Genomic DNA, 16,100 nt, shown 5'->3' with positions numbered 1-16,100 from the left:
TGAATGTCCACAAGTGTATCTGAATAATATTCCTATCCCTCAAGGAAATGAAGCCCGCTATCTAGGTCTTCATTTGGACAGACGACTCACATGGAAAACTCATATACTGAAAAAACGAAAAGAAATAGACCTGCGAATTAAGAAAATGTACTGGTCGCTTGGCAGAAATTCCTGTCTCTCCCTCGAAAACAAAATCTTGCTCTACAAAACAATAATAAAGCCTATATGGACTTATGGCATTGAGCTTTGGGGTTGCTCCTGCAAGTCCAATGTGAACATCATTCAACGTGCTCAGTCCAAGACCCTAAGAATGCTTCTGAATGCCCCTTGGTATGTCAGCAACTTGACACTGCATACTGATCTAGGTATAGCAACAGTAGAAGAGCGAACAATAAGAAGTAACGTACACTTTCTGCGACTTCAAGTCCATCCAAATATCCTTGCGTCAAACCTACAACAGGATCCCCCACCAAGACGGCTAAAAATGAAAAATTGGCCCAGTGACCTAAGAGGAGGATAGTTGATACACCTTCTGTATAGGGATAACATCGCTGGATGGATTTCCCCCTCACGTTAAAAATGTCATCATATTAACTCATAGAACATGTATTTTATTTTAGTTCTGATTGTTAATTGAATATTAAATTTAAAAAAAAAAAAAAAAAAAAATGTGAATGTCACTTGCTCTTTTAGTGATGGGCGTAGGAACAATAGTGCAACTCACTTGAACGCGAAAGTGTATCACTTTCAACGCTCGCTAATTAATATGCTATTATTTGTTTAACTTGAATACATTAACTGTGAAAGCATTAGAATTATAACTATACATTATTAACACTGACACTTTAGATTTGTTTTTATAGGGAATAGTTATTATTTTGATGCTAAAGAATTTTGGAAGAAAACTATACGAATCAAGTTCTCTAGTTTTCAATCCCATTGATAATAGAGGTATATTTCCATACTATAGTTTGTAGAGATGTATGGTATCTGGTATCGTGTCATTTTTGACAAGTTCAATTAGCTTCCTCACCCAAATAGATCGCCACTTGTGAATAGTATAGGTATGTATGCATAGTGTAGAATAGAATGATTGATCCATTGTTGAGTAATCCTATTTATTTGGTTACAGTAATTGAAGGTAAAATAAAAGTAAAAGTTTAATGTCTTAATAAACGATCGAAGTCTTGAGCTCCGTTGCGCAGAAAACTTTTAAATTAATTTGTATGTTCTTGTACAACTTGTTTTAGAGCTCTATCGATTTTGGTAATTTAACCTTCCAGTGTTGTTAATAAAAAGCACTTCCTTCAAGTTCGCTCGAATTAATTTAAAATTAAGACCTTTGACATTAATTCTCTAAAAGTGTATTTCTTCTCGTTGTTTCGATTATTTTACTGAAAAAAAAAGATTTAGAATTACCTACATTTGTTTTAGCCTTCACGTTTATCTTTCTTAAAACATTCAAACGTAGAGCGCGCTTGCAGTTGAAGGGAAAAACATTGATCAAGCATATCTACTAAACTTGCGTGAACTCATAAGGAACATTTGAGCCTTAGGTGTCGTATTTGTTGCACCACCTTTAAGTTATTCAATAATGCCACACGCACGAAATGTATGTTACAATTACGCTACTGTTGCGTATTTATGTATGTTCGCTGGGTTCCAGGTAAGGTCAACCTTTGCTCATCTGTCTACCGAGTGAAATAAATTTTTTTTTGCAATCTTAAGAACAAACACATTAGAAATGAGTTGCCTAAAAAATAGGTGGATGAAGGTTGACCGTATGTGAAATCTTAGACTATACTAGGGTTTAAGCGTATGGACACTCAATTCAAATTTAGGACAAATATAGCGTACAGTTAAAAAAATGTTTTAACATTAAAACGTCCCATTTAAAATATATCTGATCAACTTGCATTAAAACCGGAACGCGTCCAAATGTTTTATATCAACTGATCGGTGAGATGTTTGCTTGACCAATTCATGATTCTGTTTTCACAATGGTCGAAATACATATTAAGGGTTCTGTGAAATTTGTGCCTTTAACATTTTTCTTAAGAGAAACTATAGAAGCGAATCTCTTAACGTTTATATGCAAACGCCAAATATTGTAGCTAAATCCTTGAGGCATCGATTTAGTTTACGTAACGCTAAAATAAACGTCTAGTCCCTCGGGTGAATAAACAATATAACATCGTCTGTTACAATATATATACCTAATCCCTTTAAAGCCCATCACGATGTCCCAAGATATGTATAGTATATAAGTTTACCACATTTTAATGTCTACATTTTCGATTGCCCTCTTGCGGTCGATATATTTACAAAATCTTCAAAGCACAACCTCCTTTGGTGCGGACATTTTTCTTTAATATATCGATAACTAGTAACAAAAAGTAAACTATGTAGACTATTTCGGCATAAGCTCTTTGAAGGAATAATAAATGATGAGTAGCAGTTAAATTTTGGGTTTTGTATTAGCAGTTGAAATAACCTTAAAATATCTTGCCACTATGGAACGTTGTTTGGGGTTGAAGAATTATCCCGACGGGCGACGTCGCGTTTGATATTAATTACATTAATTATAAATGAGTCACGGGATCCATCTAGCCCGCTGCGCCACACATGAGTATAATTATTTACGAGTTCCTAGCGAGTACATATGCATGCAGTGCCGGTCCGTCTGTCCGTTAGCAGGATTTCGAAAACGAATGGACCGATTACGATCACATTTTACAGGTGGATTCTTTATCAAATTTGTGGACGGGAGTTCCTGAATTGGAACTATAGGCCAAAAAATAAGGAATGCTTCGTTAGTTATAAACCGAATTGCATGAAATTCAAAATGGGCATAGCCTTTAGCCATACAATACGCAATGCGAAGCTATAGCCATACCCGGAAGATCATTTCCATTTGGTATCTTTGTTTAATGTATTGATGAATACTCTGAAAGAAGGGGGTAGGTAGATAAATATTTGTAGCTGCTACAACGCAAAACCGACATTTCTTGTACTAATTAAATACATAAATATGTATGCTCAAATCTGTACTAAACTGAGGAACTTATATTTTACAACCAAAAGTCCAAAGATCTCTATATATGAAAAGCAACCAGAATTCATTTCGAAATCCCTTAGAATTGTTTTATGTGCCTAAGGTTAATAAAAAGACCCCACGTACAAAAACGTATTTGCTAGACTGTACGTGATTGCCGATTACTTTCTAAACAATGGAAGGGAATAAAAATTATTATTTTTTTACACGAAAGCCCCAGATTTTAATTTTCTCCACAAGTGATTGCGAAAAACTGTGTTGAAGTAATAAATTTTTATAGCGCCTTATTCCTCTTGAATACATTACGTTCCGAGGGAGAGAAATTTTAGTTTGCTGTTTATCATTGTGAAAAAAAGCAATAATTTACCAATTTACATAATCCTGTCTCAAGTGGCCCAGAAGTGTTATTTATTACCTACTACCATCCGTCGCTTTATTGTTTAATTTCTGAACAGCTTAGTACTACTACCTCCTTTAGTGTAATGCGCTTCATTTTATAAAGTTATGTGAACTGTATTAACATCTTCGTCTGTATACAGGGTGGTGACTTGCGTAACGCATCATAGGGATTTAAATGTAAAATTCATAACATGCGATTATTGGCTCCCCAAATTACTTTAGAGCAAAAATGTATTAAGCTTTTTTGTAGAAAAAATTTTTTTACGCCAATCAACCGTATTAGTTTTCAATTTTTTGCATAATAAAGACGGAAAATTGGAAAAATAAAACCCGCATCTTTTTCAATAATCTGCGATGCCATGGAATTTTCTAAAACAAAAAGCTAGATATCCAGTTATCAATTAGCAGCAGTTCGAAATGGATTTTATGATCGACTTGGTTACTGCCTTGCAGTTAATGGTGACTTATTCGAACATTTATTGTAAATTGTTATATTAGGAAACCGTTTGGTCTTTCTTTATGTTGAATTCGCTGTTCTAAATATAATAATTTTTGATAGAATTTGATTTGTTTTATAGTAGACATTCCATGGCTTGACGGATATTGGCGTAGTTTTTGTATTCTAAAATTCCATGGCATCACAGATTATTGAAAAAGATGGGGGTTTTAATTTTCCAATTTTCCGTCTTTATTATGCAAAAAATTGAAAACTAATACGGTTGATTGCCGTAAAAAATTTTTTCCTACAAAAAACCTTAATACATTTTTGCTCTAAAATAATTTGGGGAGCCAATAATCGCATGTTATGAATTTTACATTGAAATTCCTATGATGCGTTACGCAAGTCACCACCCTGTATATGCATTAAAATGCTATTATGTCTTGTGCTATTTCGACCTTACTTGCGGTTAATACATTCTTGTTCGGGGTTGCATTGTAGAAAATAGAAACACATTTTTCTATCGATTTGCCTAGTAAAATGGTCATTGTAAATAATGTCGTTTTAGTATAGAGCAAATCCTTATTTAGTATAGGTCGCGGGAATGTTTACTACACTGCAACTAGCAGTCTCACGTAAGAAAATAACAGATTAAAATCCCCTGTGGGTTCGGGGATAGAATTGGCCCACTCCTGTCCTGGAGATCGTTAAAGGTGACGAGTTAACCGCCTTTAGTACTTACCTACCCATTTTTGTTTCCAACCCCTACACCCATCTTCCCTACTCTCCTGTCCGTTTTTCCAGGTTATTTTTATCCACACATCTTACATCCGTCATAAAACAAAAAAAACCAAACAGCAAAAAAGAATATGAGGCATATGTAAAGTGGATATGACTTAGTTAAAATACGCCCGTTCGACGAAAGCCCATTTTTTCCGCACAGAATAAGTAATAACTCGGGAAGGAAGTGACTAATCCAACAAATCTGTTGTCGCTCTTTTCTCGGGGCTGTGCTACACCGTATATGAGAAAGAAACCATAACGAAAAAAGGACTACTAGGGAATAAATAAATCTGTACAACAGGCGAACATTATTTGAGATATTTTACTCAAATTTGATATATAAGTTACGCTCAAGGGCTTACATCATTCATCATGGCAATAGTAGTGACTACAGGGTGTTTTTTTTCAGGGGCCATGTTCCATTTTCTACCCCTGAACTTTTTTTGGTGCCCCACTATTAGATTGCAGAATAAGAACTTGATTTTCTGGTTGGTTTGGTAACTTTTTGGTATTTGCGACCGTTATCGAGCAAAAAGATAAAAATCACTTTTCGGTAGAAATGAAAGTAAAATGTGTAAAATGGTCCAGTAGAACTTGGCTTTATTTGTACAATTTCTCGTTTTTTTAGTTTTAACAGTTCGCATTTGAAATTGAATCTGTGTTTGCATATGTTTATAAATTAAAGGTTTAAATTGTAAAGTGTACGGTGAAATGTTAACGCCCTGTAGATCAGTAACGGGGTGTTTCCGAACCTATGTTTATAATTATATGAACTTTAATCATAAAATAAGTCAAAGAATTAGCCCCTTTCGTATTTGCATCATATTTAGGAACAGCTTGAGGAACATTTCTTTCATTTTTCTCACACACTGATAATAATTTGTTATAAAATTTAATTTCATTCACAAGCTTAAACAATCGCTTTTTTATCGCCTCGTTGTTGTTGTTGTTATTATTATTATAAATCGCAAGACAACATTTGTACTTTTCGTAAATACAACCAGTGAAATATTTTTTGGTAAAATCAAGCCAAGATAAAGGTTAATGTAAACTGAAATACTATGTTATTTTATTTGTCTATTTGATACGTAATACTAAATGTGGAAATTCTTCTGGTATAACAAGATTTTAGCAAACAAAAGGCTATTAAAAGGTACGATGGATAATAATTTCCACCGTTTCGTTTATGTGGTATTGCGGTTCCGTTTATGACACAATTGACATTTCTAAAGTCAAAGTCGAGCCAGCCTTTCATCTACAGTTATTTAATTAATACAAACGAAATGATTGCCTTTCCGAGAAAATCCATTCCGTTTCCAACATTCATCAAGGTAGCTGAACGACAATGACGGATTGAAGTTTTTAAAACTCCATTTCGTCATTTTCTGGCACCTCCTCGTTGAAAACTTCTGATATTATGCGGAAACGCGTACTAGCTCAAGGAATCGATTCTTGAAATTAGTGTAGGTAAAGAAATTATACATTTAAATTGCACTGTGGAGAAAGTAAACGTTTAGCAGGGATGCATAGATGATATTTGTGAACTTTTTTTATTAGAAATGGAATGTAGAGTACCAATTTAGGTTTTGTTTCCGTGTTTAAAGTTGTCTAATTCTCTTTTCTTTCATCAAAGTTCTACTTGAACCCGAAATAGTCACCCAACCGTCTCTATAAGTTTAACCAAAGAGTCATTGTCGGGCTTATGAATGGGGGTTTGAAAACGAATAGTGGCGCATATAACTTTTGACGAATTAGGTAGGAGCTGTAGAATTCTCAATGTTTACGTATTTACACAATGCAACATCGCTTAGAAGGGCGTCCATTCCAAATAAAAAGGTTCGTGTCACTATAAGACATTTATCTTAAGGACTGTGGACTTACTTTAGTTGCGTTTTTGTTCACCATGGTCCCAATGCTTGCATCGAGTACATATGACCCACATAATCGAAAAGTTGCTCATATTTTTTGCTAATTTTATTCGGGAAATAGCAGTTCTATAAATGGGCAAAACACTTGGGCTTTCAAAATAAACATAACATTAAAGCACGCGCAACGAGTTTAATGACACGACGCGTAGCGGAGTGCCTTTAAATCTTGCAAGTGCTGAGACCAATTATACACGTGTTTCTTATAGTAGTTTTTATTGTACTTGCAATATAATTTAAAAATAAAATAAAATCATATTCACATTATACTCGAATAAATGTCTAATTAAGTGAGCTGTTTATTCGTAATTCCCTGATTACCATGGAAATGCCACTTGAAGTACGCTTATAAAAATCACCGTCTTTGTAAATAAAATGACTTCAGTTGAAAAAGATAATACATCGTCCATTCAATGGCTTGTTGCAAAAGCAGAAGAAAAGTTGCAAAAGGTGCAAAATCCGAATCCAGTAAAGCTCATTTAAAGAATATGAAATATTGTTTTCGTGGATGAATAGGAATAACCGAATCTTACAAAGTAAGTCTAAAATGCATCGATAATGCTGTCATATATGAAGGAATTGTCAAAGGTATTTAAATATTCTATCCTTTTCTTCAAACAATGCTGCAATTAAGAAATGGAACAGGTTTGTCAGTATACCCCAAATTACATGTGTTTGTGAAAACTTCAAACATAGGATAGGTACAAGCCAAATGAATTTTTTGCATATCAAAAATTTTAATTCAAATGTGCGTTTGCTATTATTGGGGTGTCTGTCTTAATAAACGAGTTCATGCCAATATTAGGAAGTTCACCGTTTAATATTACACTTTTGGTTATTTTTGTTTGATTTGGTTTGTTTAGGTATCTATTTAATCATTATTTATTTTGGATATTTACACTCGATGTACAAGTTGTTAATTGTTGCTTTTGGTGCAGTGGAAGAGCGGTTATAAACTTTTTCTATTGTTACACATAGATAAATTGGGTATTTTTTCTGTGCTAATATTGTGTACATTTTATTTTGCAGAATAAATTAGTATTATTTCAAAAGATAAAAACCAAGGAAAATTGTCCGTGAGATATTATCTCTCAAGATACATTTTTAATTGAAAAATTTGAAATAAGTGGGATACAGAAACTCTGCAGCAGAAAGTAACTACAGTTACAAATGGAAATCCGTTATACGTGTCGGCTAAAATAAATACAAACAGTAGGTACTCTATAAAGCGTTAATTAAATTTCATGGCAATAGCTTTAATGTATTTAATTCAACTGTTATGCTTAATTTATTATAAATCTAATGCAACGCTAATTTAATTTCAGAGCGGCCGCTTTATTATTATTATTCAGTTCCCATTCCGAAGTAATTTAGTATTATTTATTGTAATCAAAGTTGCAATAAAGTTGTGTTTGTACAACATCTTTTATTCTCATTGAATCTCTTCTACGATGGCACGCAATAAACTAAAAATGAAATCCTATCATCATGCCGTATTGTCACGGTATGCTAGCGCAATATCCCATTATTGAATCCTTTACGAACTAACGTCGGGAAATAATTTCATTACTTCTTTGTCGTATTTCTCTTACATGTCGCACAGTTTCGTAATTGTTTTACGTTTGATGGATTCAGAATATTACTACCATTAAAGTATTTACGAGCATTGGCGTTTTAAACTCAGTGAAATGTGTAGGAATAAAAATCTTGTTTTATTGAGATCAATAGAGATTACAAAATCATTTCCCATCTAAAACGATTTTGATATAGGCATTATGGAAATTGCGTCAAAATGTTGCAGTGGATGTTATAATAGACATTCAAAATCGAATTCCGCACTAATGGCTAGTACATATCTTACATAAAATTATAAAAATGCTTATTTTAAACGAACTTCAAAATCACGGAATTTTTTATTATGACGTTCAGTTGGTAATTATACCGGGAGATCCAAAAGTATTGCGGATAGTTTGAATTTCCCGCAAAACAAAAAATTTTTAAAGTTGGTAACATGTCAATTGCCTTTACAATCACATTATAATCACAATTAATTAATTGAAGAAGATTAATTTATCAAGCCCAAGTTTACAATTAAGCACTTCATCACAATGATTTGTTCAAAATGTCCACCACCATAATAATAAAAAAAATAATAATAATAGGATTTATTGTCCAACAGAAAATATCCATTAACAGGACAATCTACAATGTTAACACAAAAATTAGGAGTGTATTACCTTAATAAATATACTTCAACAAGAAAATAGGTACCAAAAAAAAAAACTAAAACTAAATGAAACGGAACTAATTGATGTTACTAATCAGTGGGGTTAAGCTAGAATGATTAATATCGCACATGCGATTTAAGTTATTGAAGTGACTGCACATAATTACAACAGGGGATCGGAACATAACAACAGTGCCAGGAGTAGGTACCATAATGAACAGTTTTGGTATAACTGGATGAGATTCGAGGAACATTAACGGTGATATAATGTAGCAGGCCCGGGCAATGGATGAAATTATGTGTTATACAATCTTTAACCCTTCTGGAATGAAGCGACCTGCGACTACCAATCAAAAGTGTACAACAATTCAGTATGTACGAAGCCTCTAACTGGATAAAATCCAAAAGCTTTTAAATGCAAAAACTTTAACAATCTTCTTTGAATACTCTCTAGTGCTGTTTTTTTTTTGTAAGTGGGATTGTAAATTAATGAACCTTACTCAATTTTCGATCTAACCAAAGTAATAAAGGACATTTAGATATTTTGAAAGTTTAGTTTTTTCTTATCTGATCCTTCAGTTTCACAGCGGATTCTTCAGTGTTCTCCCAAACCTTCACATTCTTCTATTTCCTAGACTTTTCCTTACTTTCAGAATCTTAAGATCGATTGAATTTTTCTGATCTTCGATTTCCATTTTTTTAGAATTCTTTACAGCTTTCATATTCTGAAAATTCTATAAAATCTGGAAATAGCTTGGATTCCTGGAAACTCCTTGGTGCGTGCCTCTGATTAGCAAAATACAACTTGTCGGAGGAACAGACAGACAAACTTAATTTAATCACGAAATAATATCGACGAAAACAGTATGAGCAGTGACCAGCGACAACTGACACCTAACGTCAAATAAAATCTAATTAGCAAAATGATTTGGAGTATTAATAGAATCAGCAAATTGTAAAAACGTATACATTGCTTATCCATCACAGACTACAACCGATTTTGAGCAGTAATCGCTAGTGATTTCGTAATTCGGTAATTTCATAATGGTTACTTAATCGTGGTTCGATCACACTTAAGAAAAGGAAGTACAGCTAATTGTAGTCATTTTAACATATTGGCATTTCTACTTGTATTTGCATGTAACAGGACAATATTCCATTATAAACGTAAAACGATGCCATGGACTTTAATTTATTAAGCTTAATAACAAAAACGCTTTCAAATTGAAAGTATAGCTCTAATTACAAATAATTGATGGGTAAATGTAATGGAATTATTTTCCTATAAATTGCTAATAGAGCTTCGTTTAATAACGACGCGATGATCGTTAACGTATCATAATTACTGCAATATGCACATAATAGCCATCCGGTAGTAACAAATCATGAAAGCAGCGAGAGCTATTGATTTACTATTAGACGCGTTCGGATTTAAAACAAAAGGCGTAAATAATTAAATTTGGCAATCATTTTGTATGCAAAGGCTACATGAAAATGAGTTATCGTTAGGGCATCAAGCCTGTATTATAAATGGCAAACGGTTAAGTGAATTACAAGACCATACTTTGTTCTTGTAAATGCACTTTTGGGGCTTTTTACTATCCGTAGGGTTCAATGGTGCGGTTTTCTAACCCTTATAAATCAAATTTTGACATTAAGGTGACACAATTTATATGTACGGACTAAAGCAGGTTACTTTTTTAAATGTACCGAATACTGACAGGAAAGTTGGGAGCAGTTTGTGCAACGAAAAGCTCGACGCACATTTAACATGGCAACCCCATTTATCATCCCCCATTAGATTAATGTAGATAATTATGGTGATACTACTACGTTTACGATAGCATGTCGATCAAACCACGCATGTTTATTAATCTTTTTATTTACAGATCATTTCCACGGTGTTAGAATCATCAGGCTGCACCCATCGTACATTCTCAGTAAATCCTATCCTAAATTAATGGGGGTTAATAAAGTTTGTGCAGCTGTAAATTGTTTTCTATAAAAGAACGAACAGTTGTAATATAACTCAATTCTAAGGCCAAATTATCAACGGTGTTTTTCTTTATTACGTTGTTTTCTGAAGAAAAAGACAAAAACCTTAATAAAGAAAATTGTTCAAGTGGAAAGTGAAATGCAACAAAAACTACTCTCATCAATTTTCCGGAAGGAACTTCTTAAATATATATATGCTTCTCTACAACATTTACCCAAATCAAATTGTATTAGGGGTTGCCTTTCAGTTTAATAGAGTACTAACAGCTTTTATCGAAGTTGTAAGAAAACAAAAATTAAACTTGTTTCGAAAGGAAAATTTGATACAGTGTGACACGGCGTAATTAATGTTAGAAATTTCCTTTTATTCCAAAAGTTCTTTTATGCGTAACGACTTTGTCCATTTAGAAGGAAACTCCAAACTCCAAATGTACCTACACGTGTTTGAATAATTAAAAATTTAATTTCTACTTATTGAGCGACTCACTAATTCGGCACAGATAATTTTAAAACTTTTTGTTTGAATAATTCACTTCTTTGTTTATTTGGACATGTTAAATTTAAGTAGTAGGGTGTTTCATAATGGAAGTTTGCATGTCGGTCATTCATTTTATATCAACATTTTATAACTTTGCAGCAAGTTAAAAAAACACAGTATGGGGTTACTCAACTGTCTGACTGTGGTAACGTTCAGCATTTTACCCATCCAATGTTATAGCAAGTAACACTGTCACAGTAAAGGAATTTTCCAGAATTCTCAGCTAGAGTGAACTCTCCGACAACAAGCTAGAACTAAACGTATAGTGCATAACCTTTTGGTCCTTCGAAGCGGAATTTGTCGGAGTTACGCGGCACAGTGCGGGATTGGGGATGTCAGCAATCTGCAACGTCAATAATTGAACAAGAAGCAAGGCAAGCGGTAACTTCTGGTCCTCTCAAGACGCCAGAGTTCATCACCGAGCTCGTAACAATCTCAAGTATGACTGAAGCATACAAGCAGCTGTCAATTCGACGCGGACACATAAAATGAGGTACTGCGAAAATGAACAAATTCCAGAAGGTGTCAGGCTCCACAAAGAGCTTTACAAAAAGTAACAGAGGGTAGAATCGGTTCCTTGAAGAAAATTGAGGGGAGTTACACAGAGACCGCAGAAGAGATCTGGGAGATTTTACTCCAATGACACTTTCCGGGATCAAAGACCCTCGCTCAAAATGTCACGGATGAACCAATTACTCTGGAACCCCTTCTCAGGGGTAACAGAGGAGGTTGAGTTTCGCTCGACAGATAGTGAACCTAACCAAAGCTAGGCGGGCAGCAAAGAATTTCCATCCCCAGGGATGAATGGAATGTTTCCTGCTCTATTACAACAAAGCCCCCACCTATAGCGTGGAGAGACGTAAAAGGATGCCTGCAGAGGAAGTTCTCTCTCCGCTGCTGTGGTGTTTGGTGGTAGACAGACTGGTGATGAGAATAAGTGAGATAAAACTCGCGACAGAAATGGTCACAGGCCACTATCGTTTGAACAAACACCTGCGCAAGTCGGTCGCTTCGAAGTACTGGGCTTGGTTGAGCTATCTCAATGATCAATGTAGTGTCACAATCGCACCCGAACTCGAGCATATGTTATTTACCAATAAAAAATCAAATCAACAACTGGAAAGATTAGAGAATTCTTCATTATCTCTTCAATTGCATGATTTCGATTACGAAGAACATTTTTCGGCCAATCACTCCGGAACTTCCAGTGGACGATTCTTGGTAAGGATTACATTCAAAATATCTTCTAGCGAATTTGGTTCAACCTATTCAACTGCTGTAAGACGTTGTATGTCATTTAACGTCGTTGCAAATTTCAAAGTCCTGCATCAGGAAGCAATTTCCATGCTCTTGCGATTACGCCTCACGTCATGTCAGCCGATATCACTCAGACATGTCGTCCATTTAGATGATAGCAAACTCCAGCGTATACTATGGGGATTCGATTCATTGTCAGAAGCGAATGTGTAGAACAGTGACATTTGAAACTTTCGCTTCACCTTATTTAGCTGCAACGAGAATAGTCATCCAGAGCATGTACGTTAAATTCTCCAAGACATAATTATGCGCAGATGATCTTCGAACAGGCAACGACGACTTGAAAAAGCTGATCAGTATCCAACAGTAGATCAATGATATTCTTCTTGAAGCAATATTTTAAGTACGGAAATTGATATTCAATAACATTCCGCAGATTAAATCTGTCTTAGCGACTACACCAAACGACCCGAATTTGACGAAAAGAAAAATACGAAGCTCCCGGGAGTACCGTGGTGTAGCAGCAGCGATTCAATCATCTTCTCATTCAACGAACACTTTTTTTAAATCAACTATTTCACAACGTATTTTGTCAACCATAGCAAAAACCTTCGATCTATTTATTATATGCAAAATTATATCATTTGTCGTTTCCTAAATCCCCATGTAGTTACTGGGACACTCTGTATAAGCAGATTGCCATGCTGCGCAATACATAGGTTATAATAACATGTCAATTTTGTATGTATCGATTTTAATTTATTCAGAGTATAAGCTGTAGCGAACCTCGAAAAGGAAAAACAGCTACCAAAGTCTGACAAAGCTGATATAATTTTGAGCGTGCGCCAAATATAAACAAAAAAAGTGAGGATGCAAGCTTTGTGAAACCTCGGGCACTGTGCAAAAAGTACAATATGTACCAATGTCAAATTAAAATCCAATTATTCACACTTATGTACCCCATTAATAAATGGGTTTCGAATTGGGAAATAGGTAGACGAAAAATGGGTAATTAAATTACAATACATGGCATAATCTAATAAGAAACGTGTTAACCAAATAAGGAATCCTCTGAAAATAACTTTACCTCAGAAATATAAAACAATTCCATTTTACGTAAAAATATTTTAGACAACTTTAGCTTGATGCCTCTGGGTTTTCAACATGAGATTTACACATTTTTCGGAAAATAAGAATCTGCCATTTCAATGATAAAAGCAATCGCAATGGTAATAATATCTCAGCAATCTGAATATGAATTCTACTATAGACATTTCGAAGGTAATCTCTAAAATAACCCTAAATGACCATTTTTCATTTAAATAATATTGTAGATCCTAATGTTACACCTAATTACTATCCCATAGCTACACTAAAATCTGTTTATGTCGATTAAAAACGTGATTTTACGTTAACATGTATATTTTGCAGTAAAAGAGACAAATTCAACTAACTTCTGGATCATCGAAGCTCTGTAATTTCGTTTCTGTGATTCCGGATAAGATTAAAGAAGAATGAGAGATATACTTTGCAGGAATAAGATTCGTTCTCCCTATAGAACCCTTTTATATAAATTACATGTTTAGAAGCTTGCCGATGGATAGACACGGTCTGAATAGTCCCCTAAACTCAATCGCATAGAAAAACGGCGGCTTCATAATGTCGTTAAACGTTTTCTCCTGAAAAGGTATTCGTACGTAGTGTAATCCTCGAGAAGTTCTATTGAGAGACCGCCTTAATATGTTCAAACAAGGAAGTAACGTGGTCGTGGATATTCATCAAGACCAAGGTTAGCTATAATTTATTTAATGGAGTTATGGAAATCTTTCCCGGTTAATGCACCAAGATATAAGAACTTTTAATATAATCAAAGCCGGTATTCATTGTTGATTGGATACATTCTCCAACTGAGAGTACTGACTATTGCGTTTTATTGTAAAAGAATACGATTTATATCAAATGAACTTCAAACAAAGTGACCGTATTGTAATTACATCAATACAGTTTTCTTGCCTTTCAGTTCCAGTTAAGTTACGAGAGTATAGAGAAATCGCATTCCCATTGACCCTAGGGTCCTATTCCTCATGCCGCTACACAAAAAAATACACAAAAAATTTTCAGATAAGACCGAGTTAATGTTCCATTTATGGTTCTCTGTGGTATCATATCTGGAAAGATCCGTTTAGGTTGTGCGTGAAGTATCTAAAAAATTTACAATCTAAACACAGGAGTAACCTTATAAATATTGAGTTCATTATGAAGTCCGACTTTGATATTACAATCGAAGTAGTTAACTTGGGATTCCGTTTCAATTTAAAACTAAACCTAATAATAAGATGGAATGGAAAGCGCATATTTAACAGCAGAATAAAATGTGTACAATATACTAAAAGCGTGTTATGAAGGTCTAATTAAAGTTGGCGGGCATCATAAAAACTGTACGGCCTGCACAGAAAGAAATATAATAAAACATACATCTTAGATATTTTTATTTAGGTATGTCAACTTATGAGAAGCTTGATTTATTATAAGCAATGAATAGGGCTTCATTCTAGGATTATTTGTTGTAATAAAACATCTAAATGACAGCGTCGGTTATATCCTGGGCGTTTCGATGAACCGCGATTGAATTCAATATCAGCGAATCAAGAGCTTAAGAATCAATACTCTACCGTAACAGAAGCAGAAGCAATTCTTCTGCTTACTTAATAAACATGTAGCAGAGTTGTGATCAGATCACTTCATTTGAACCAATATGCCAGTTCCGAATAATAAACAATGGTTGCAATCTATAATAAGAACGGGCGTAATGTTGAATCATGCCCATACAATAATAATTGTTGAAATAAATCACGTTTGAGTGTCTCTATTTAAAGAGTTTAAAGAAAAATAACGGTAACAGCGATAGAGCTTCTATTGACATAATAAATTAAACGAAAATAACGAAAATGGAAGTTGTCAGAAACGAAAATGGCTTTTATAAATAAAATAACATCAATTTAAAAATGATGGAAGGTTTCTCCACATTAGGTATACTTAATTCTTCCTTTTAAATCTCCCAAATTTATTATTACCTACACCGTAAAACATTTATTCCTGAATTTCCTTCTAATGATGACAGATGACTTATTTACAACGTAGTTATTAAAAGTAACGTTTTTTCGCGATCATTAATTTACTTGTTTCGTTTCTTTTTATAGACATTAAACTGAAAATTTACAGCTACTGGCAGATTATACAAAGATTTCGCATAATGCGCGTTATTGCTTCATAAGAAATTAAAATTAATTTTAATTTATGACGTTATAACATTTTAGTGAATTGCGTCTTTAGTAACTAGAACGAAACATAATGTGACTATGTTTGCCTACGCCCTGTGAAATTTCAACATGAATTGCACAAAACGTGCTTCTACAAGGAAGAGGATTGGGTAATCCTTTTAGTTGGGTCAAATTAGTTTCCCATTCACTATTAATACTTAA

Source organism: Photinus pyralis, unplaced genomic scaffold (assembly GCF_008802855.1).
Source record: "Photinus pyralis isolate 1611_PpyrPB1 unplaced genomic scaffold, Ppyr1.3 Ppyr1.4_LG1, whole genome shotgun sequence".
NCBI classification, from domain to species: Eukaryota; Metazoa; Arthropoda; class Insecta; order Coleoptera; family Lampyridae; genus Photinus; species Photinus pyralis.
Note: the sequence above shows the minus strand (reverse complement) of the source record.